The sequence below is a fragment of the Triturus cristatus genome, chromosome 7, assembly GCF_964204655.1.
Source record: "Triturus cristatus chromosome 7, aTriCri1.1, whole genome shotgun sequence".
Lineage (NCBI taxonomy): Eukaryota > Metazoa > Chordata > Amphibia > Caudata > Salamandridae > Triturus > Triturus cristatus.
Window position 1 is genome coordinate 1,696,603,980 of NC_140590.1, and position 23,535 is coordinate 1,696,627,514.

A 23,535-nucleotide genomic window follows, 5' to 3' on the forward strand; every position below is an offset into this window, starting at 1 on the left:
TTGGATCCTGGGACGATAGATTGTCACTCTCCCTTTCCAGATCTAAAAGGTTCTGTAGGAGATCTGTGTCTGCTGCCACCAGACCAGATGATTCTTCACTTCCTGTCATATCATAATTAATATCTAATGTTCTTGCAGATTTCAAAGCATGAACTGTAGTAAGTTTCAATGTCCGTATGAATTTGTATAAGTCAATTCTTGTCTGTGGGTAATTAAATTGATTCCTGTGACAATACGATAGTCCGAATTCAAGTGTATGTTAGTCTTCAGGGGTGAGGGAAATATCAGTTAAATTAACAACAGTGTTCTCCTAGTCTGTGATTTTACTTGCGTTTAGAGCAAGTTGTTCTCCTGATGGAGTCTCCTGATTGTCCTCTGTTTTCCATATCCTCCTCTCCTTTGCTTCATCCACCTCAGGTTTTCCCTCTTCCGCTTTGTGGATTGTAATCTTTGCGTTGATCCCTTTGTAAAAAACTCTTCTGTGACCGAAGATCGTCTGTGGCCCGTGACACCTCTTGACAAATCCTGTTGGTCCACTTCGGATCCTGTATCTGAACTTAAGTCACTGCAGGTTCGATCCTGTTGTGTTTTGTTGGTATCCTGTATTTTCTCTCTTCTAAAGGTGTTAAAGTGTTTGGCAAATGTATATATTTGACCCCTCTGGTAATCAAAATGGTCATGCAAAAATTTGTTTGCCTTTCTTTCCATAATACGTTGTTTATATTTCGTCAAACGCTCCTGTAGGTCTTTTTTTAATTTAGAAATGTTGTCTTGGTTATTGTCTTTATCCATTATGCTTTCCAGTTCTTTAATCTTTTTAAGAACCTCCGTTCTTTCTATATCAGAATACTTTATACGGTACTCTGGGCATTGTGGTCCGCCCATTCTCTAAGTAAATCTAGTTGTGGATCTTCATATGTAGGTGTTTTCATAATGTGCAGCCCCCTTGGAATGCGGCCTACTTGTATGTATTGTTTTAAAGATGTACTCACCAACAAATTTGAGATCTCTCTTTTCTTCAACTTCTCATACAATTGTAGGTTTTTCCATAAAGCATTGCCTATTGCAGCTGCTCCTACATGTGTTTTTGGGTTATGGCCAGTTCCTACTTCTGTGAACATTTCTAGAGCAGCCCGCCCCCTTTCCTCACACTCCTGCTCGCTCATCTTGTTATGTTATGTTGGTAGGGTCACTTGTTCGATACAAATATGCACGGACATAAACTGCAACGCCTTATCGAAACCCACTCCAGCGCCCAAAGTAATAGTTGCCACTTACCTGGTGTGAAGGTACACTGTGTCGGCGGGGGTCCTCCGACTCCTGTCTAGTGGGATCCCTCACCTCTGTATTTTCAGGCAATTCTGTTGAGACAGCTGGGGGGACGCCTGCCAATACCTCAACCTCCACCTCTCATTGGAGTGCCGTGCTTGTTGTGTTGTTGCTACAAACAGGAGTTACTTTTCAGATTTGGAGAGTCAGCGGACACCTACCTTTATGGCACCACCGGCGCTCTGGCAGCAGGCCAGCATCCGCCATTGGAGGTTGATATATGTACATATATATTACCTACTGGGGGTCGCTAGTAGGTAGTTATAGTTAGGACCTAGTTTCCATAGGATTTGATTTGCCAATATCTTTGGTGCCGTTTGACGAATCTTCCAACATTTAAATAAAAAAGGTTCACTCAGGTAAGCTCCTGTCTTGAAAGTTTCGGGGTGATTCGTCAAGCGGGGGCCGAGAAAAAAGGGGGTCCTAAAACTCGTTTTCCCCATGTTGAAATGTATGGAGGGGGGCCGAGCGGACCCCCTCCTGGAGCCCTTGATGGCCCTGGGGACTGCCACCCCCAGGGCAAGCTCCTGCAATGTCCCGGGGTGCCCACCCCCGGGACATTGCTGTTTGCTATGACAGGGCGGGAGCACGGCTCCCGCCCTGATATAGCAAACTCTGCTTTGCTTTTTTGACTCAAGAGCAGGAAACCTGCTCTTGCTTCCAAAACGCAAAGCAGATTGCTTTTGGGCAAGGGGAGCTGCATGTTAGCAGCCACCCTTGTCCAAAAGCAATGCCGGCTCCCGCAGGAGGCGGGGAGCCTGCAGGGACCGTGGGGGCATTGGGGCTCCCCCCACGGTCCCCAACTTGAGGGCCGGCCCCAGAGGATGGGGTCCCCTGGGCCAGAAGTGGCCCAGGGGAGGGGGGCCACGCGGTCCTCCTCCCGCAAAATAAAAAAAGAAAAGAAAAAACAGGACCAGGCCCCGGGGAATGGGGTCCCTGGGGCCAGAAATGGCCTAGAGGAGGGGAGCCACGCGGCCCCCTTCCCATTTAATAAAAAAAACTAAATAAAATGCTCAGGTCCTGGGGATGAGGTCTCCAGTGCCCAAAAATAATGATGGGAAGGGGGGGTCACACAGCCCCCCTTCCAACAACAAAATTTATAAAAAGCCAGCATCTCGCTGGAGGCTCCACGCCTTCCCTGCACCACTCTGCAAATGTGTCCCCTGGCGCATTCTAAGTTGGGGAATTAAATTCCCCTTGAATACTGAGGATCCCTGTGGCCAACTAGCCCACCAGGTACCTTCAGTAAGCACCACACAGCTGGATTGCAGAGAGGTGGTCCGAGACCATTCCCTTTTTTACACCACTTTGCAAACGCACCTCTTGGTGCACTGCTGGTGGGGTGATGAGGTATTCTTTTGTTCTGAGGACCTAAGGGCACAAGTGGACTTCATCCCCCAAGCAGCAGTGTGCCAGGAGGTGCGTTCACAGAGTGGTGTAAAAAGGGGGCGTAGCCTCGGACCACCCTCAGTAATCCAGTTGTATGGGACTACTGGAGGTAACAGGAGGGCTAGTTGGCCCCCATGGACCCTCATGAGGGTAGGGGACTCTTCCCCCAACCAAGAGCATGCCAGGAGGCGTGTTTGCAGAGTGGTGGAGAAAGGGGGCGTGGCCTCTGTCCACCTCTCAGCAATCCCACTGTGTGGGGCTTACTGGAGGTAAGAGGTAGGCTAGTTGGCCCCTAAGGACCCCCAGCAGTGAAGGGGACTTCAATCCCCATCTAAGAGCGCGCCCGGGAGCGCGTTTGCAGAGTGGTGGGCAAAGGGGACGTGGCCTGTTATGAGAACTTAGCAATCCTGCTGTGTGGTACTTAATGTAGGCAATAGGAGGGGTAGTTGGCACCCAAGGATGTCCTTGGGGGCCAAGTACCCCTCTTGTTACCTCCAGTAAGTCCCACACAGTAAGATTGCTAAGACGTCTTCGGAGGCCATGCCCCCTTTCTTCACCACTCTACAAACACGCCTCCTGGCAGACTACGGAATGGGGGATGAAGTCCACTTTACTTTGGTCAGAGGCCCAGCACCCTTTCTCTACCACTCTGCAAATGCGACTACTAGTTAAAGCAGCATGTTTCTGCACCTCTGACTTAGAGGTAGTTTTAACCCCCCTGCCCTAATATATACTAGGGCCGTACAGGGGAAGTCATGCCCATCCCAGGGGTACCCCAACCCATAGTGTACCCTAGTGTAAGTAGGTGTTTTCATTGTATTCTAAGTGTCTTTTAGCATAGCACAGGCTCTAGGCCTGGTTAGTCAGAGTCAGTAACCACCATTACCCGGCAGCAAAAAGTTGGGGGCACAGGATGACTTTGCAACTAGGCCTCATTCTGCACCTCTGTTGGTACTTTCTGTAAATCTTTTGCTTCTTTCTGCGCCTTTATTCCTCTTTCTCCACATGTCCTACCTCAGTAGGGATAGTTAGAAATTAGCATTTAAAAAACTTTAGAAATTCACTGAAAAAAACATGGGTTTCAGGGACGTTATAGTTAGAAATGACCATCAAAAAAACATTTGAATTCACTGAAAAAAAACAAAGGTTTTCAGGGATGTTATAGTTAGAAATTAGCATTTAAAAAACCTTTGAAATTCCCTGATAAAAACATAGGTTTCAGGGATGGCATAGTTAGTTGGACATTTCACTCGTACAAAACCAGGGAAAAGAAAAACTAGGATGTATGTATTACTGATGCGATGAGTATAGGAGGGTAATACCTAAAGAAAAAAGAGTAGAGGGTAAAAGCATATTTTTGGGAAAAAAGGGGTAGAAAAAACAGAAAAAAATCTAGTAGGTAGGCAACAAGGGGGGCTGACACTCAGGCTCCATCACAGAGACCTTAGGTCTTCTTGTCTCACATATAGGTGGGGGAGGAGTGAGAGGGGTGCCATGAGGACAGGGAGGGCAGAGCGGGGATAAGCGGAGGCTTATTGGGAAGGGGACTGGGGAGGGGGGAAATGAAAAAACGCCATCATGTGGATACGGTAGTGTTGGAAATCAAGTGACAGAAAAAGGAAGAGTAGGGGGACAAGGTAGTAACACACAGACATCATGCTTATAGCAACGATTAATATATGTGGGTTGAACAATGCTGCCAAACGTAGGATAGTGAAGGAACAGCTTAAGACATTACTTGCCGATAAAGTTTGCATGCAGGAGATGCATATTGAGGGGTCGCAAAAGTTTCTCCTAGAACAGTTGGGATTTCAATTGATAGCACACACCACACTGGGAACTAGGACGAGGGGGTAGCAATATTGGCTCAGAAGAGGGGGTTTGTGTTTAAATCTTGTTTAACCAATGGGTATGGTTGATGGGCAATTGTTGAATGCCAAGAACAGGGATTTAACTTTACCCTATGTTCAATCTATGGGTCAATGGGGGATGAACCCGAAATATTCAATTTTCTCAACTCGGAACTGGCTAAGTGGGCTTTACCAATCATTGTATGTGGAGATCTTAATATACAAGGCATTGAAGGATTGTGGAAGGGGAATCCAAGTAAATATACAGGCCGGAAAATAAAGGCCACAGGGCCCTAATTCAGATGATGGAGGATAATGGACCTATAGATGCTTGGGCACAACTGAAACCACATGAGGGGGGCAGCACATACTACTCTGCACCGCATAGAGCTGTAGTGCGGCTAGATTACTTATTGGTTTCATCTTCTCTCCTCCCCACTTTTACCATTAAGAAATTGCCTCGGTGATTTCCGAACATAATCCTTTGGTCCTGGAGGTTCAAAGTTGTGCTGGGGGTGTATCGGAAAGTAGTTGGACCTTTGAACGCACCCTACTAAAGGACCCAAACTATGTTCAACATATGAGCAAATGGCTTGAGGAATTCCTAGAGATCAATAGGGGAAGTGCTGGATATGAGGTGGTATGGGGTGCTCTCAAGGCTAGTATCAGGGGGGTAACCCTGAGTTACTCGCTGGACCGGAATGAAAAAGAAAAACAAGAGATTAAGACCATGCACAGAAGAATTATAGACCTAGTAGAAGAACTGGTTAGGGCTATTGCCACTGGCTCAAATACGGACAAGACCCTCCAGAAATTAGCAGTAGCAAAGGCTGCAGCAGGTGAAATCATGGCAGCAAGAGCTGCAAAAATTGTTTTGGCCTGGCGGAAATCTTGCTATGAATTCAAGCGAGCAGGTTGGGCACATATTAGCTGTAAGGATGAGACAGGAAGCCACCGGGGGAGATATTTTAGAGATTAAAAACTCAGAGGGGGAAGTAGTCACAATACCCAGTGAAATACGTGTGGTTTTTCATAGCTATTATGAAAACTTATATAGGGAAAATGCGCACAGAGAACCCAAGAATATAAAAGAATATTTAGCTTTGCTCACTGTCGAGACATTCTCAGCAGAAGATTCAAGGGCTTTGGATGATAGGTTCTGAGACGAAGAAATTCAGGAAGCCGTAAAGGAATTGTCATCAGGCAAGGCCGTAGGTCCCGACCAAATACCACCAAAATTTCATAAGGTTTTTTTCAACTTTGAGAGGAGATTTAAGCTTTGTAGTGCGCCAGGCACAGAGCGGGCAAACATCTCCAGAGTCATGGGCAGAAGCTAGTATGATTCTGTTTTTTAAAGAAAGGAAAGCCCCCTGACGAACCTGATTCTTATAGACCGATTAGCCTAATGAACAGCGATGCAAAAATGTATTAAAAAATCCTAGCGAATTGATTTAGCACCATGATTGGGAAGGTGATCTCGCCCCGTCAGCACAGGTTTATCCCAGGCAGAGGCACTGCCGAACATATTCGCAGAGTCTGTACTCTGTTTCATGGTACGTGTGTCACGCGAGATCCTGTGGCGCTTATCCTGCTGGACGCAGAGAAAGCGTTTGATAGGGTCCCGTGGGGCTATCTTTGGGCTGTACTTGAGAGCTCGGGGGTAGAAGCCATACAGACACTACACAGGAATCCTAAGATTTGACTCTGGTTGATGGGGGGGGCAAAGCGACTAAATTGCAATCACGCGAGGGACGAGGCAGGGGTGTCCTTGTTCTCCCCTCTTATTTGCCTTTTATATTGATCCTTTGATTAGGAAAATTGAGGCAAATAAGGGTATCCTCCCCATACGACTGAACGGATTTGAAACTAAGACTTTGGGATATGCAGATGACCTGGCAATAACTGCCGCAAATCCATCTGTGGCTTAAGCAGAAATAGAGCATGAGGCGCAATGCTTTGGGGTGGTCTCTGGTTATCGACTTAACTGTGGAAAGATGCAAATCGTAGTTGATGACAGGCTCTCTATCTTGGACCCAAGAGTGACTGAATCAGCCACCTATCTTGGGGTTATTATAACATCAGAATTAAATAAACTTGTTGAAAAGAACCTTGTCCCCATGATTCAAAAATTCAAGAGAGACTTTGATAGGCTGAATAACTTACATCTCTCGATTGTGGGGCGATGTAATATCATTAAAATGATATTCTTGCCAAAAATGTTATATCTTTTCAGGACGATTACCCCTGAAATTCGAAAATCATTAGTTTAGGGAAATGGACAGAATGATTAACCTATTTATTTGGGCTCAAGGGAAGACGAGAAGAGCACTTAGATATATGTCCCTATCTAGGAAGAGAGGGGGCTGGGTGGTACGTGATTTAAAAACATACTATTGGGCCACGGTGATCCAAAATATCCGAGGGTTATTGGGGGGACAGGTCATTGACCAGTGGAGGGATGATGCTCCTCCGGATGTATATGAACTACTCTTAGAAAGAGAAGCCCCTAACTGACTTTTGAGGTTTAGTGAAGCCAGGTATTACAAAAAAGTTAAATTCAAGACCCTTGGTGCAGCAGCAGCCGTTTGGACGGGTGTCAGGAAAAAGCTGTGTCTAGGAAGAATGAACTACTACATTACTCTATTTGGGAATCCGTCTCTACCTGAGATCTTTCACGATGGAATTATGCGGCGGTGGGATGCTTAAGGGGTGAAGACGATGGGAGGGTAATGCACCGTTACTACGTGGGCATTACTACGATATGCTTTTTCTCCGTATTTTTTAATGGACGCTTACCATTACTACGCATGCTGCTACATAGCATGCTTTTACGTCGCAAATGCTTTTAGTATGCATTACTTTACCACGAGCTGTGGGAATTACAATAAGACGGGCCGTGCAAAGAGGAGAGAGGTAAGAGGGAGTGTGTATTTTTAAGGGTTGGTGTTTGAGTAGTAGTTTTTTTAGTTTTAGGATAGTGGAGGGGGTAGTGTTTTAGGGTTTAGGGTAGTGTTGTAGTGTTTGTATTTTTTAAGGGTTGGTGTTTGAGTAGTAGTTTTATTAGTTTTAGGGTAGTGCAGAGGGTAGGGTTTTAGGGTTTAGGATAGTGTTGTAATGTTTGTGTAGTGTAGGGTAGTGTTTTAGGGTTTAGGGTAGTGTCAGGGGGTCATGTAGGGTAGTGTTTAAGTGTAGGGGACGGACTGGGGTAGGGGTAGGGGTAGGGGTAGGGATGTGATGGTGTTAGTGTTTTAGGGTTCAGGGTAGTGTTGTAGGGTTTGTGTAGTGTAGGGTAGTGTTTTAGGGTATTGGGTAGTGTGAGGGGGACGTGTAGGGAAGTGTTTGAGTGTGGGGCAGGACTGTGGCAAAGAGTAGTGTTGTGCTAAAGGTAGTGTGGAAGGGATTAGAGTAGTGTTGAGAAGTTTGTGGTGTGTAGGGTAGTGTATTTGCATTTAGTATTTTGCGTAGTGTTGGGGAGTTTATTTATTTATTAAATGTATTAAAAAAAAAATATACCTTTCTAAGTGTTTGGGTGTCCCGTCCCAGGGTTTAGGTAACGTTAAAAAAAATATATATATTAAAAAAGGTTCATCTTTGCGTAGTAGTGGTATGCGAAGTAATTAACAGCGCATTAAAAGCAGATTCTTATATTTTAAATGCTTTTGCGTAGTAATGCGTAGTAATGGTTTGCGCATTTAAAATATGCAGAGTAATGGTAGTTACGATGTAAAAACATCGCACTAAAAGCATGCGTAGTAATAGCATGCTAAGTAGCGTCATACATTCGATGGGAGGCCTCTTTGACTCAGATGGTATAATCTCATTTGAGAAAGCCCAATCCCTTTTTAACCTTGATCGCAGGGAGTTTTTTAAATTCCTCCAGATTTGGTCTTCTATCTTAAGGAAGCAAGGGGGAGCGAGAGCTTTCTCTAGAGATCCAGTTATGGAAGGGGTCTAAAACCCTGATGGGTGTACTATTGCCCAGATTTATGGAGAGCTGAGACAACTACAGGAAGATGATTTAGAAAAACACTCTGAGAAAGGGAAGCGGAAGCTGAACGTTGAAGGGGGCGAGTTTAGGTCTTCGCTCAAGCTTGGCTTAACCGTATTAAAGAGTAGCCAGCCTCCAAGCACAACATTTTAAACGTGTTTTTCGCTTTGCTACACTCCAGCTAAGATAGCTCAATGGGGTGGGACTGAGGACATTCTCTGTCCCTACTGCCAAAGTGACGAGGCAGATATTGTTCACATGTTTGCCTCTTGCCCTGCCTTGGAACCTTTTAAGAGAGCTATAGAGGATTTTATGGGGCAAACTCTGAAGATTCAAATAAAACTGTCTGCCGAGCTGATGGTTTTAGGTGTGGCCAGAAATGGAACTCTGGTAACTCACAGGGAATTTGTATTCCTTGCTATGGCTGTGGCTAGAATCTGTGCGTCATCTGCATGGGTGGACCCTAAACCCCCTACATTTTAACAATGGATAACACAACTCTTAGCTATGTCCAATTTGGAGAAGTGTCTGTATGAGAAGAAAGGGTGGAAGGCTAGGAAATTAGGAAAAAGTATTTGGGCTCCAGTAATAGATTGGAAAATCAGAATGAATGCACCGAAGGCTTAAGACAGGGATTTAAATATTTTGTAGAAACCTTCTTTATTGTTTATGTCTAGTTCAGCATCTGCACTTGGGATCTCAGTTCCCTAGTTAATTATCCACTTTGATTCGGCTCTTCTCAGGGCTGCTTCTCTATTACCTCCCCTGATCTTAATTGGGATATGTTCAATACTGGAATAGAGGAAATTGTTTTCCAACTGGCCTTCATGATCTTTCCAGATGTTTTTTGCCATTACGTATGTGAAGTCTTTGTTTGTAATGGCCCTTATATGTTGTAAAATACGCAGTTTGAGTTTATTCACAGTGCTACCCACATATTGTTTTCTGCATCCACATTCCAGGAGATAGACTACATGGGTGGTATTGCATGTTATCCTTACTTTAATGGGTTTTAATATGCCTTGTCTGGTTGTTACGCCCCCCCCCCCCTTGTTGTGGCCATAACAACATGCTTTGCATTTGGAGCACTTGAAGAAACCATTACACATCAGCCAATTGCCCTTCTGTGGATTTTTGTTTGTAAAATAACTTTGGGTAAGCAGATTACCCAGGGACGGCACCTTTCTGTGTGTGATGTTCACATGATCCGTTATTAGATGTTTAAACTCCTGGTCCTTTTTGAGTGCATTCCAATGATTGCAAATAGCTTCTTTCACGATTGTATTAGATCGATTGAAGTCTGTGATGAACCTAATGACTTCTTGGTTTGGTTCAATCGGTGTCTGCATTTTCATGGGCATCAATAGATTTACTCTCTTCTGTTTCTTAGCTCTCATTCGCGCTTCCTCCAGGACAGTTGTTGGATATCCTCATTTCTTTAATCTGTTATGCATCCCATTAATCTGTATCTCGAATTCCCAAATTCCTTGTCCTCAGAACAATTTCTGCGAGCTCTTAGAAATTCTCCATAGTAGATGCTCCATTTGAGAGCTTTCGGGTGTGCACTGTTGGCCGACAGAATGCTATTACATGCAGTCATTTTTTGGTACAAGATGGTGCATATTCTTTCATTTTCAATGTAGATCCAGATATCCAAGTAATCAATTGAACTATTAGTGAATGCATGGGTGAATCGTAATTTCAAAGAATTGTTATTTAGTGATGATAAAAAATCTTTCAAGTCGCTTTCCTCTACTTTCCATATAAGGAAGAGGTTGTCGATATACCGGACCCATAAAATCACCTTTTCCAAATTTGCTCTGTTGTTCTCTGACCATAGACATTCTGCCTTCCAGAAGTCCATTGTTAGATTTGCGTATGTTGGAGCGAATGACGTGCACATGGCAGTTCCATGTCTTTGTTTATAAAATCTGACATCAAAAATAAAAACATTATTGTTCAGGCAAAAGGAGATCATCGCTAAAAGCATTTGTGTTTGGCCGAGTAAGTTCAATGAGCGAGATCTCATGAAGGGCTCATATGCCCTTAGACCATCATCATCGAAGATCAAGGTATAGAGTGAGACCACATCCACTGTGGCCATAATGTATCCTGATTTCCAAGGGATGCCATTAATGTGGTTGAGGAAATCCATGGAGTCCCGCATGTAAAATGGTAAACCGGGTACGTACGGAAACAAGAAGATGTTGACAAACCTGGAAGTATTTTCCAAGAGGGAGCCACAGGAGCTAACCATGGGATGGCCTGGAGGATTTTCTAGGCTCTTGTGCAACTTTGGTTGGATTAGATTGCCGTTAAACCTTTCATAATTGATGGAATCCCATAATTTTCTTCTAATCTCTTGATGGTACTTTGTGTGATCCATCACGACAATAGTCCCACCTTTGTCCGATGGCTTAATGATGATACTGTCATCCCAGCTCAAGTCTGTGAGTGCCCACCAATCCTCCGTTTTCATATTGGAGTGTGTATGATTCAGATGTTTCTTTTCTTTAATATAGAAGTCCCTCAGATCTTCTGCCACAAGCTCCTGGAACATCAATTCTAGGGTTCTTATTGCTTTATTTAGCTTATTTTAAATTATTTAGATTAGCGAACCTTCCATTTACAGAACACCACATTTACAAAAACACATTTATACACAATGTTATAGTCCACTTAAAAACGAAAAAATTCAAAGACAAAAATGACAAGTGAAACAAACTTAGACAATCGTGTCAAATAACATTAACATTGAAAGTACAACACCAGTCCTAGTTTTTCATAAGGCACCAAGCGGACGTTAGATTCTTAACTAGACCCTGTTAATTGTCCTGCCTAGGCCAAGAGACCGGGGGTTAAGTCTTCAAACCAATGTTGCCTAAACAAGAGGAAAAAATTATTACTACATTCCTTAAGGCACAATATATACACAATCGCCTGGGCTCACAAGAGCCAACGCATTTCGAATCCACACAATTCACGGATTCTCCTCAGGACTTGGACAAGGTTGATACCTCTAAAAAACAACATAACCGTAAGTGAATATTTTATGTTTCCTAAACTGCAACCCAAAGAACATTTACAACAGATACTGCATTTAATTGAGTACCTTAAAAGCGGCGCAATGTGAGTCCGCCCTGTGTGTAGAGGAATAGTTGAAACCTCTTCTAAGTGCCTGACGGTTCAATTTGCCATGAGATGTGACGAAAAATCTAGGGGGCAAGGTAATGACCAAAACATTACGTTGCGCGCACATATGGCTGTATTTATATAATGCGCTGGTGTTCACAAGCTATAGGGATTAGTAAAGAGTGACCTTTACCTTTAGTTAGAAATCCCAGTTGCCACAGAGACTTTACAAAGTTGTACTGATGGCTTGACTGTAGTCAGTAATTGACGCCTCACTGTTGGAAAACAATATTCCATTAGTGAAGTGTTTTTATGTGTAAAGCCTCTCAAAATCGACAAAATCGCCACTATGTGAAACATGGGGCCAGAGACTCGGCACGCGCTGGGTTTCATCAATGGCACAGTGGCAAAGAAGATCAAATAACCGGCTTTTCCAGTTCGAAGCTCACTGAAGCAACACTGCAAATTAATTACATTGCCGACTTTTGCTGGACCCACTTGGGTTTGATATTTCCTCCAAAAAATGATTGACTACAAGTGCCAGCATGCCATTGACATTACGTACCTGATATCACACCTGGGATCAATCGGCACTTTCGTGCATGCAGTTAATGGTGCCTGGGAGCAGCTTTTCAGCAGTCTGCGATGCTTTCCTCTGATGAAGGAGCTGCCAAAGCTCTGAAACGCGTAAGGATGTTAATTTCTTTGGAACTGAGACAAGCTAGTTTTCCGAATAAATTATGGTCTTGAAACCAGCCTGCTGTTGGCGTGTCCTTGCCTCAGGGCAAACTTTGGTTTTGTATATATATATATTCAATGAAAAAACCAAAGGTTTCACACACGTTATAGTTAGGAATTAGCATTTAAAAAACCTTAGAAATTCAATGAAAAAACCAAAGGTTTCACACATGTTATAGTTAGCTGGACATTTCACTCGTAAAAAACCATTGAAATTCCACCGTTATAGTTAGTTCAGCTAACTATAACTCGCGCGCCCGCAATGCACTACTGATGACGTCACATATTACATCACTCATGACATGGTCAGTGACATCACTCATGACATCACTGATGACATCTCAAATGACATCACTGATGACATCATCCAGTGAATGTGTGTTTTTCTGAAAATTAAATAGGTTTTATATATGTATATCTCAAGGTTGATGGAAGAATAAATGGGTATATAAGTGTCTAAATGGATGATTTTTTTTGGAAAAATGTATTGTGTAACTGACTGATAAAGTGTATCATAGTGAATACATGGCTGAGTGAGTAATGTTTAAATATGTAAATATCTGTATCAGTCTCTCACTTTGTGTATAAGTGGCTGCACGGGTTGGTGAGTAGCTACATGAGTGTCTATATAGGTTATTAGTTGGTTTTTTGAGTATCAGTATGAGTGTCTGAGTGTCTATATGGTTCGGTGGGGGTATTACGTAGTGCATAGGTGCATGAATGAGTGACTCACTGTTTGTATGTGTTGAAGACAGCATGTGTGCAGGACTGTATGGGTGGATGAGTGTGTGTATGGGTGTGTTAGTGAGTGAATTACTGTCTCAATAGTGTCTTTATGAGTAACTACATATGTTTTAAACTAGTATATGTGACTATTGGTGTATATAAGTGAGTATATGTGAGAGTGAGAGATTGGAAGAGTGCCTGTATGAATAAGTATGTGTTTCTATAAGTGATTATTTAAAAGACTAAGGGCCTCATGTAGGTAAATAAATTTTACCGATTCTTAAATACCGAGCCGTACCGAATCGGTAAATTAGAATCGGCAAGTTATATGTAGGTAAAAATTCGGTAACAGTTACCGATTCGGTAACATTCGGTAATCACGAATCGGAATTCACCGAATCGGTAAATACCGAGGTGGTATTTACCGAATCGGAAAATACCGAGGTGGTATTTACCGAATCGGTAAATACCGAGGTGGTATTTACCGAATCGGAAAATACCGAGGATACTACCACCTTCCCTTCACTAAAGCTAAAATTAGTACCATGCCAATAGAAGGTCTCTCAGGCTTGAATAGGGGACCCCATACCTCAAAGATCAGCTTAGTGAAATCACATCACAGGAGCATCAGGTGTCTTCTCGCAGGAAGGCTCGTCTTCGGTCTGAATAATAAACATGATGTCTGTGACATTAAAAGCACCAACATTCAGGTGTTTGCAGCTGCGCGTGTGTCATGGCTAAATAGTGGGTCGATCAACCTAGAGTGGAAAACATGCATTGCGTAATATTCCAGACTGTTTGTCACACCATGTACAGACCAAGGTCGCTGCGCAGAGCTTGGGATGGGAACAACAGATTGCTCTTGTGTGAAGCAAGTCTCGAGTCAGCAGTTTATTTAAGAAATAACATGTAAACGTAGTGTCGTGTGCAAAGACAAAAAGATGGCTTGCAAACATTTAACGTGGTCATGCTAACTGAACAATGTATGTACGTATTCAGGGAGAACTCACTACACGGCCCCTTGATCGAAGCACCATTTAATAGGCAAGAAAAGAGAGAACGCAGAGTTCAGTTTAGTCAGCGCAGAACAAGGCGTAACCAATGCTGTGCCAAAGTCCGAAACTACATAAAATAGCAGCATAGAATTCTATCAAAAAAAGCAAGTATATAAAAAAAACTCAAAACGACCATCAGGAAGAGAAAAAAGAGAAATAAAAGAAATAAATGTTGCGGCAGGGTGCTGTCCAGTAGCACAGGCGCAATGGACGACAGTCCAGTTAATCAATGAATGTATAGGCAGCATATGTGGCCACTGCTTCCAACAAAAAATCGTTTGCAGGGCCACTAAAAGTCTCAGCCATCCAATTAAGTAAAGAAAAGGAACATACGTGTTCTCCAACCATCGGAGCCTCTAGCACAATCAGAGGGCAACCGGAATGTTCCTCCAAATAGCTCATAGCCAAGAAGTCGTAGGCAGCAGTTGATATGTCCCAATTCCCAGGATACCATGCGCCGCACCACAGGCCATAATCCGGACACCAGAACAGGCCAACTCGTGAGACACTAAGGGCCTCATCAGTCGATCGAAATCCGGCACCGGAGACACCGTGTTGGTCAGGCACAAATCCAGAGGCCATTCAAAGGGACAATCTAGGCAGTGAAATACAGGTTGCACGCAGGTGAAGTAGGAATACCTGAAGGATAATCCATAAGCCAGGCTCAAAGTCGCCAATGGCAAAGTACCATAAAAGTCAAGCATCCTATCACGAAGAAGATGCAGACGGGACAGGTGCTCGTGTGGCACAGAAGGACCAGCCATTCCGGAGTAGAAAAAGGAAATGCAGCACACCTGCCACTAGCGCCAGAAGCAGCGGGACACCTCCAAAGATGCTCGTGAAAAGTGAATGAAAAAATGCCGGAATCACACCAAAAATAGTTTGGAAAGAGGTCACGAGACCCGAGCCCACAAGTTAAAAAAATGAGCCAGGCCGGTCGTGGCCGAGGCATTGGAAATAGTTTGGATCAAAGAGCCGAAATGTAGGGGGAGGTCAGTATTCAGAAGCGCCTGTACCTCAGTGCGCGTATTAGCAACGTGAAGGACAAATGTTTCACGAGAGGAAGTCAAAGGCACCTCTTTGTGGGACAATAGCGCTCTTCTTCTGCTCAACTTGTTGAACTCTGCTTTCAAGGTTGGAATCGAAGGCCAGATGGAAACATCCAGCCGCCCATGCGGGGGTGGAAAAGAACATTAATGCAGCAGACAACTTTCTGCGAGACAGTTAGGTGTCCCACTAACATCCCGCAGCAAGCTTCATTATTCACAATTGAATAACTACCGTTTGCAAGCAGCGTGAAAGGAGGTGTAATCACAGGCACTGGGATACCTCGTAGGACGCACGCCAAATTTGGGGCTTGTACATTGCATGCGCCGTGTAATTGAATGTGCCTACATACCAAGGAATGGTCTGGTGTTGTGGTACATTCCTCGCCTGTCAAATAAATAGCATACGCCCACCTTTTGGTTCTGCCACCCACAGGACCCTTAACAAAATCATTCAAATCGGTATGCACATTGATGGAGTGGGTGGACTTCCTGTTCCTGTAGATGTGCTCTGTGTCAGCTGGTGGACAGATTGGGATGTGTGTACCATCAATACAGCCGATGACATGGGGGAACTGTGCCATGTGTTGAAAGTCTGTTTTTGTTTTCTGCAGTGCAGCCTGTGTGTTGGGGAAGCTGATGTAGTGGTGCATTCTCTGCATCATGGCATCCAGGAACTTCCTGAAGACACGTGACAGGCAACTCTGGGAAACCCCACCCACCGCAGCTATCACCACCTGCTACCTGCCGGATGCCAGCAGATGTAGGCTGCAGAGCACCTGCACATGTGGGGGTATGGCGTGCGCCCTTCTTATTGGCTGGTCCAGGAGTGGGTGCAGGTCCCTGAATTAGTCCATGATGGTTTCGGGGTGTAGCCTGTACCTCTCATGTATCTCTGCATCAGTCAGCTGGAATAGTGTGATGCGCTGTCTGTAGATGCGTTCCTCCCGTCGCCAAACCCTCAGTCCTGCTGGCTGGAGACGTAGGCGCCTTGCAATGACATACATAGCGGCCATGTTGTCCACGCTGTTGCATTTTGGGATTGCTAATATGCACTGTTGATGGTTACCACCTGCTTTCAATCCGTGTTAATTACCGACTCTTATTTACCGATTTTCTTGGATTTCTTAATTACAGAGTGCTCCTACATGTCATTTTGATTTTTACCACTTCATATTTACCACTTCATATTTACCGATTCGTTAAGTATGTATTCGGTAAATCTGATTCGGTATTTTAGAATTCGGTAAATATGATTCGGTATTTACCGCCTCATATTTACCGAAAGGTGGTTTTTGGACTCCTACATCTCACTTGTCTGAATACCGGTCGGTAACGGCATATTTACCGAAAATCGGCCGTTACCGACCGGTATTTGGCTACCTACATGAGGCCCTAAGTATGTGTAAGTTTCTGTAAAAGTAAGTGTGGTGGTGTGTGTATAACTGTATATGCAGGTAAATGGATGTTTGATTCTTTATTAGCATGAGTGACTATGTGTGAGTAACTCTATGAATGAGTGGCATTGTGTTACAGGATGTTTAGGTGTATGAGTACATATGATGTGTGAGTACATGTATGAGTGACTGTATAGGATTGTTGGTGGATGAGTGGATGTGTATGTGGATCTTAGAATTACTGAATAGGTTGTTGTAACTGTTATTGGTATGTCCATTTTTTTGAAAATTTCAGTCTCTATTTTTAAATGTGTGTATCAAAGGTTATATTAGGGTGAGAGGAGGTCTACCACTCTATCACAAGGATGATGTCATCAGTGATGTCATTTGAGATGTCATCAGTGATGTCATGAGTGATGTCACTGACCATGTCATGAGTGATGTAATATGTGACGTCATCAGTAGTGCATTGCGGGCGCGCGAGTTATAGTTAGCTGAACTAACTATAACGGTGGAATTTCAATGGTTTTTTACGAGTGAAATGTCCAGCTAACTATAACATGTGTGAAACCTTTGGTTTTTTCATTGAATTTCTAAGGTGTTTTAAATGCTAATTCCTAACTATAACGTGTGTGAAACCTTTGGTTTTTTCATTGAATTTCTAAGGTTTTTTAAATGCTAATTCCTAACTATAACGTGTGTGAAACCCATGGTTTTTTCAGTGAATTTGCAAGGTTTTTTAAATGCTAATTCCTAACTATAACGTGAGTGAAACCCATGGTTTTTTCAGTGAATTTGCAAGGTTTTTAAAATGCAAAATTTTTTGTTTTTCTTTTTTTTTTACATATTTTTATTTTAATTTTCTATCCTTATTTAAAGACTATGGTTAAATTTTAAAAATTCTACAATATGTTTTTTTACCATTTTTATAAAATAAACAGGTAAGATTTATTAGTATAACTTTTTTTTTTTGTTTTTCCATTTTTTTTTTTTTTAAATGTACGCGTACGGTAAGCACACGTGTTGCTTTAATTACGTTAGATTTCTACGCTGTTTGCGTTTGTTTACGCAATTTGCGTATACGCACGTCACGCGCGCACAGCGCGTAACGCGTACGCTGCACGCGCACGTTACGCGGAAGTGAAGGGGCGTGCCTGTTGTGCGCATGGGCGCGTGCGTGTGTCTTTTTTACGCGCATGCGTACTTTTGCCGTAAGCGCACCGTAAGCGTACCGTAAGCGTACGGTAGGTCATGTGATCATGAAACAAAACTTTTGATTGGTTGAAACTACTTTCAGTTCTAGAACTCTCCTACACCACACCCATTCCCCTCATTTCTGCTTGTGATCCCTTAGGAGAAGGAGCTGGGTTGTCTTTGTGATACGATGGCAGAACAGCAGAGCCCTTCTGAGAGTGAGGCTAGCAGCACTACCTTGAGGCAGAGAGCGAGGAAACAAAAGACCTCTTACATATGGGAGTATTTTTCTTTTCCAGAAGGCCAGCAAAAGGTAAATGCACCCTTAGTGACTTGTAAGCTGTGTGGCCGTGTACTTTCAAAAGGGAATCCCGACAGGAAGTATTCCTTTGGGAATCACACCATGATGAGACACCTTAAGGATGTACACAGAAGGACACATGCTCGACTTACTGAAGGTAACCCTTCAGTAAATCAACCAAGCACATCCACAGCAGCTCAGCCTGGACCATCATCTGCAGTGCCGAGTCCTTCTTCTGCAGGTCAGGTGAGCCCTTCATCTGTGGGGGGAGCATCTCCTTTTTCTGGTCCTCTGGAAATTAACCCTCGGTTTGCGAGGGTTGAAGTACGGTGTGCCACTTGTCATGATCTAATTACTTATAGGGAGACCAGTATTTCCCTAGTGAACAATAAAATAGATCAGCACACTTGTCGTACCATCTAATATTCCCAATCTTTCTTTCCTCTGTCCCTGCATGAACACAACGGCTCTTTTAAGAGCCAACCTTACCTTTCATCTATTTTTTATATATGTTTTTAAAAACTTTTTTTTAATTTTTTTTTACCGTACGCGTACGGTACGCGTAATTATTATTTTTTTTTTTAAAAAACACTAAAAATCAATTATCACATTACAAGGTCCTTGAGAGACTACAATTAAAAACTGAAAATGTGATTGTAGAGAAGTGGAAAAAGGGACCATGATATTATTGACTTACCATACCCACTCAAAAAAATATTTATTCATTTAAAAAAAATTTTAATTGCTTTAAAAATGGTTCTAGTTTTCGAAAATTTTCTATCTCAATCTGAAAAAAAAGAAAAAAGTATTAATATTTAATAAAACATTTTATAATACAGTACACATATTTACATATTTTTCAAAAAATATTTTTGCCTTTTTTTTGCTGTTTTCAGAATATATTGCATTTCACTATAAATTGTGAAAGCAATTGCATTCATCATTTAACAGCGGGCAAAAAAAAAATAACAATCTCAAAGATTGTATAAAAAAAGCCCAGAATCTCTTTTAACTTAAACATAACATTATAGAAATGCATAATATTCTAAAAAAATATCATCTAATATCAATACTTATTTCTTTAAAATACCGTCTGACATTTTTGTTTCAGAAGTATAATCACAAAAATATATCTCAAATAACTCCACAATACATCGGGTTCCATTTCCTTTAGGCCAAATAGTAATTTTAAAATTCTTTTTTGGTTAAATTTCCAATGGTAATCCAATAAAAATCTAAAGTTTAAATTGTACAGATCTCACCGATTCTCTGTAACATTTTGGTTTCCGAAAGATTTATTAATAATTAAATAAGTCCACAATAGAATTGTTTACCTTTCCGCATGGCCAAATAGTAATTTTAAAAATCTTTTTTGAAAAAATTTCCAATGGCAATCCAATAACATTCCAAAATTTAAATTGTGCAGATGTTACCGATTTTTTCTAAATTTTTGGTTTTCCAAAGTTTCCTTAAAAAATGGAAAAATTCCACATTACAATTGGTTACCTTTCCATTAGGCCAAATGATAATTTGTTAAATCTTTTTATTTGTAAATTCCAAATGGTAATCCAATAAAATGGTAAAATTGTTTTGTCCAGATGTTGCCAAATCTCTCTAAAATTTAGGTTTCAGGAAGATTAGATAGGAATTTGCTAAATCAAAAGGCAAACGTTGCTTAAAAATCAATTGGGAATCATTACACAGTGTCCAGCCTTTTTCACATTTAAGATAAACTGTGTAATGACCAGAAGTTACAGTAGGTCCATCATGGAAAATTATTGCAACTGTTACAAAAGTTTTTCCTGAAATTGATAATTGCTGTCCTGTAAACTTCTTTATTAAAGTATCCAATTTTGAACCATCAGCTCTACATCGTTGCATCATTAAAATTACATACTGTCCGTATTCCTTTAAAAATTAACGTTGAAAACATGTCAGATTTACACTCACCGCATTGCATGCTATGATTAGCATCTTTAACTAATTTAGCAAAAGTGACTGTTTTACTCTCTGGCAATGTTAAATAAATAAACCTTTCATTATCAACATTAGAGCCACATATATTATAACAGTTTTCACAACTATGTTCCCATTTATAAGAGAGACCAAATAAATTTTCAATGGGAACCCCTTCTTCTTCCAGTACCTGAAGAAAATACATCAAGAATTCCTGTGCGTCTTGCTGTACATTTTGAGAAAACTGTGTTCGTCCTGAACATACATCTAAAAGTTTTCTAATTTCAGTAGCACTTTCTATTTGAGTTTTATCATTACTCAGCTTTTCAAAAAGGAGACTCAGCACAGAACAGAATCTTTTTCCCTGATTTACTATTATCTGCTCTTGCAAACTTTCCAGATAAAATGCAACATTCAGCACTACATTAGCGTAGCAGTTGACACCAGAGCTATTTTCAAAATGACATCCTACAACCTGTTCTTCATTTTCCTTATTCTTTTTGCTTGCAATTACATCACTCCTCTTTTTTTTCCTCCTCTCTACATCTTCATTACAGATATTCTCATTTCTCCTTTTACGAGAAACTACACGTTTCTCCAACACAGGATACTGACCTAAATGAGGAGCATAGCTTCTTCTTAATCTATTATACTCCTTTACACAATTTGTATCAGCACTAACTTTTGAATCATCAAAGTCTATCATGAATAAACCTGATAATGTTTTCACTCGTGACAAAGCAACATATGCCATACCTTCTTTGAACACAGTTGAACCAATGTTCACAAATGCACAATCTACAGTCAATCCTTGAGACTTGTGAATAGTTACAGCATATGCTAGCGAAAACGGAAACTGCTTCTTACGTACATATAAGTCTTTCACAAGCATGAAACGAACTGAACAACGACAAATGTCTTTAACTTCTTCTATCTGATCAAATTTTATTTTTAAACATTCAATTCCATCTTTTTTCTGATAATTAATAAAACCCACAACTCTTCCCATAGCTCCATTAACTAAACCTTTTTCAACATCCAAATTTCTCCTTAAAAATACTCTACAGTTCATGCAAACATATAGATTTTTTTCTAATCCAGCTGTTTTGGAAATGTTCTTCTCTAGTGAATCCAATTTATTTTTCAGTGTGCCTGTTAATGTGACAGTAATTCTTCCATCCTCAATTTTGTCCACTGCTTCCAATTTCCTGATATCTTCCTTTTCCAATTTCAAAAGCTCCTCATTGAATATTGAGCATTCACGTAGAGTTGGCATTAAGCAGATGACACTTTTGTTTTCTGCAATGTTCTTGTATATCTTCTCTGCAACTATTTCTTCCTTTGGAAATAAATTATTCGTGTCTTCATGTGTCACAGTATTAAACACTGGTTGTCCTTTAACTGGAGTAAGTTGCAAAAGATCTCCAAAAACTATGACATGTTTTCCTCCAAATAACACGTCATAGTCTGTCTTCAGAATTTGCTGCATTCTTAAATGCACAAAGGCAAGCATTAAGTTTGATACCATGCTCACCTCATCAATAATGAGAACTTGCATCTTCTTCAATACTCTTGAAACTTCCAAGCATGCTTCTCCAGTTAGCTTGTTGTATTGTATTTTGTTCTCATGCTCCACTGGTAACATTAGCAAACGATGTAAAGTGATTCCTTTTATGTTATATGCTGCTAACCCAGTTGGAGCAGTAACCACACAAGACAAAGTAGAATCCGTTTTTTGCTGTAGGTAGCTTCTGATGACTTTTATTAGGAAACTTTTTCCAGTTCCAGCTTGTCCGCTTACATACATCCTGATTGGATGAAATGATGTGCATGAGCACTCTTTTTTTACATGTAGAAATCCGTGATCAATTTTGTTTCTGATCTCTTCATAAATTTGTTGCTGCTCTTCGTTCAGTTGTCTTTCCAAATTTTGTAAGTCTATAAATTCTTCTTGAGCTTGATTCATAGCCGTTTCCACTTCATTCATGGCTATTGATGCTTCATTTTCAACGATTGGTTGTCCTAGGGGATCTTGACTGAGTGTTCCTGAACTTTGGCTGTCCTGAGAACTGTCTCTAGCTATTTCTGCTGCAATTGTAGTTTCCTGTTCAATTTCTTCATTTAACATTTGCAGATAAGTTGAGAATGTACTGCATTGTATGCTGTCTTTGCAAGCATTAAAAGAATCTTCATAGCTTTGAAATTCTCCCAGTAGTTCATCCTCTGTACGCCATGGTTTAAACAGCTGTAAAAGAGCCAAGTAGTAAAATTCCTTTTTGTCAGTAGTGTCGCAACTCAGCTTCCTGTGATTTATCAAACTTCCTTTTGTTTGCTTCACCAAACATCCTTCCTCACCAATGACTTTATATTTTTCATTGTTGATGTCTTCTGCGGCTTTCCGTGAATAAATGTAGTTCTGCAGCACTTCATACAGACACATGTTCTCCAGATGATGACTTCTCTTTGGGTAATATGTGTCCAACATGTTTGATTTCAAAATATCTGTACTTTCTGGGTCATTCTCGGCCAAATATTCAATTTCTCCAACAGATTTCAGTACCCGATTTCTCATTGCTGCAAGGCCTAAACTTGCCCAAATTATTCTTCTTGATTTCGAGTAGAGACTTGCAGAAGATAACCTATCTGAACATTCGTAGGATCCAATTTCTCGATGCGATAACATCTTCAAACTGAAACTGTACAGCTTCTTACTGACAGTTTTCTCGTGAGAAATCTCTTCCCACATTTCCTTCAATTCTGTTTTTTCTGATTTCGTAATGTAAGACGTTACATATCGAGCAACAGCAATGGAATTGTCAGCTACATACTGTATATCCATGTTAGCGTTCCACATGGATAAAATCACTGGGTTGTAGTCATTTATATTTTTTGATTCTTCTTTTCTTTTAAGGTTGTAGGTATTCTTAGGTGATTTTCTTGTGATAGTATGTCTCACAGATGACATAAAACTGTTAACTCTTCCATTTGAAAGAACAGGTCTAGGAAATCCAAATCGACATTTAGTGTAGTATTTATCTTTGCTCTTGTATTTCCGTCGACAGTATTTTCCACACCGATGACTTTGGAAACGTAAAACTTGCTCCTTTAACTTTTTCTCTTCTGTGCTTTTTGGTATACCACATGTTGCATATTCTTCAATGTAAGATAACACTGCTTCATCAGTATCTGTTCCAAACTTTGGGGCATCCTTGATCCACAACAGCATATGAATATGAGGAGCACCTCTTGCCTGGTACTCTTTTCTCCAAAAGAAATCCACTACTTCTCCTAGAGGTGGATTTTTTTTATTGCAGATGAAGGACATCATAGCCTCAAATCTATGATTGAAATATCTGCAAACATTAACCGGATCCAATGAGCACAGTTCTCCTGCTGTCTTGTATTCAATGTTTTTAATGTTTGAATTTGCCTCT